This window comes from Psammomys obesus, unplaced genomic scaffold (genome assembly GCF_907164565.1).
Source record: "Psammomys obesus unplaced genomic scaffold, mPsaObe1.curated_primary_1811, whole genome shotgun sequence".
NCBI classification, from domain to species: domain Eukaryota; kingdom Metazoa; phylum Chordata; class Mammalia; order Rodentia; family Muridae; genus Psammomys; species Psammomys obesus.
In genome coordinates, this window is record NW_026586173.1 from 15,058,404 (window position 1) to 15,061,217 (window position 2,814).

Below are 2,814 nucleotides of genomic sequence, written 5' to 3' on the forward strand. Positions count from 1 at the left end.
AAATGGTGGGATCTAGAAAAGATCAGGGAATCTGCGCCCACCCACGACAGTGCCAGTACCCGAAACCCCTCCTGTGCCTGCACCTCCCCACCCCACATTCCAGGCATCTACACTCTCTAGCACCCTGTCCTTCAAGTCACACTTCCACGCACATGCACACACACACACACACACACACACACACACACACACACAGCTTGCTCTCCTGCACTTGTGCAACTGCACCTGCAGATCTTCCTCCTTATGTAAAACTGAAACACCAACGCACTCTCAAACCAATGGACCTCTCACGTCTTCCAGATGAATACTCCAAACACCAGTCAAAGACAGACCTAGTCTGAAGCACAAACTCCAGGAACAAGCAGTGACGCTTATAGATAAGCAGATGGCCAAAGGTTGGCCTAAGAACACACCCAACAAAAATCAGGACATCATGGCTTCACCAGCAACTCCCAAAATTAATGGATATTTCAATTCATCAGAAACATAAGAAAATGATTTTAAAGCTATGGTTATCCAGTTATTAGAGGCACATAAAGAGGAAACAAAAAAATCTCTCAAAAGAAATAGCCACACAAATGGACGCAAATAATGAGGAAATGAACAAAGCTCTCAAAGAAAAAAAGAAAAAAAAAACTTATTATATTATAAAAGAAACATCACTCTAGAAACACACAAGACCAGCAATCAAAAGGGATAATTAAGGGATTTTAAATAATAAAACAAAACTTTATGGGATAAATTGACATTAAATTTTATTTAATTTTAAATAAAGTAAATTTAATTAAATCTATTGATTTACATTTAAATTCTAACACATAGGTATTTATGATCAGGTCAATACTGAAAACTGTCTCTATTATCTTTGCAAATGGCAAATATCAAACACATACAGTCTGATAAACTGAGCAAAAAGTCTGGTATGTGTTTACATTCAGTTCTGGGTGAATGATTAATCAAGGACAGAAAAAAGAATTAACTGGAGATGGGGTGGATATGACAGTTCAGCAGATAAAAGCTCTTCCTACCAAGCTTAAAATCCTAAGTTGATTCCTAAGATTCATATGGTGGAAGAAGATAAGCAATTCCCTGAGTTATTCTCTGAACTCCACATGCGTGCCTAGCATCACATGCAAATGCATGCACTCACATAAATAAATGTAACAACAATTAGAGTATAGACATAAAATGTTACTTAGAGATATACTGAAACACTGTATAAAACTAATATAGAGAAGTCTATATCTATCTATAGATATAGACTATATCTGTAGTCTGTATCTATCTATCCATAGATCTGTTTCTATATATAGCACCTATATATATGGCATCTATACCTATCTATGAACATATACATAGGCTAGAGAGAGAGGCAGAGAGGGGAATGGATTTATTAGAATGGCTTACAGTATATGGTTCAGCTTGCCTTGACCAACTTGTCTATCAACCTAAGGTCCAAGAATTCAGTAGTTGTTCAATCCATAAGGCTAGATGTCTCAGCTGGTCTTCAGTATATGCCACTGTCCTGAAGAAGCAGACTCTACTATCAGTGAAAGTATGCATTTGCTAGTAAGAGCAAGAACAAGAAGAGAGAGCAAGCTTCCTTCTTCCAGGTCCACAGGCTGCCAGCAGAAGGTGTGACACACATTAAAGGTGGATTTTCCTATCTCCAAAGAGCTGGATTAAAGATGTATCTTCCCACCTGAAAGATCCACTTAGAAGTGGGTTTTCCCACTTCAATTAACTAAGTAAAAGAAAAATCCCTCACAGGTGTACCCAGACATTTGAGTTTTAGTTAATTCCATATGTAATCAAGAATAGTCATCACAATCTGTAAGGACAAAACACTGCATAATTCTCTGGCTTTCCCTGTAGCTCTAGAGTCTGTGCTTGCAACTCTGCCACCCCTCCAAATGCCCCCTTCCCCCCCCCCCCCCCACCTCTACCTCCTCAGCTGCTGGGAATATAAAAGCCTGGGCTCGCAGGTCTGGCTAATTCCATGGCATGTACAATAACTCCTGTTGATCTTAACCAAAATAAGTTTGACCTAAAAAGAAATATGCAAGCTGAGGGCTCAGCTTAGTGGGTAAATGCTTGCTGGGCAGATATAGAGTTTGAATCCCACAATCTGGACACAGTGGCATTTATCTGTAATCCCTGCCTGCCTGTGAAAAGATAGGACAGAAACAAGAAAACACATGGAACTTCATGGGCTTTCAGGCCTGTCTTACATAAGGTAAGAAGTAAAGATTAACACTAGAGGTTATCCTCTGAGATCTGTACATATTCTTTATATCACATGTACCACACACACACAAACACACATTGGGGGTGGTCAACTTCATTATACAGTTACATAGTCTCTTACAAAGCCAGATCTATGAAAAATAGAAAATAGAATGGTTGATATTATGGGCAGGACAGAAGAGTATAGACTGATGCAGATTAGAGAGCATGAAACTGAAGATGTGTAGAAAAACTATGTCCAGAGTTCTAATGCACAGTGGAGGATTCCAGTCAGTTAAACCATTTTACAGCATGGTTATGCTGTATAATGGAAACTGTCTAAGCCAGATTTTAGGTGCTTCTAACTATGTGAAATGCTGTGAGGTGCACTGTCAACTTGACTGGCTCTAGAGTTACCAAGAAGACACAATTCTGGGTATGTCTGTGAGGATATTTTCAGAGGGTTTAATTGAGGAAGAAAGAAAGAACTACCGTAAATGTTACTGGCACCATCCCAAGCCACGAGGTCTCAGACTGAATGAGAAGAAGAAGAAGAAGAAGAAGAAGAAGAAGAAGAAGAAGAAGAAG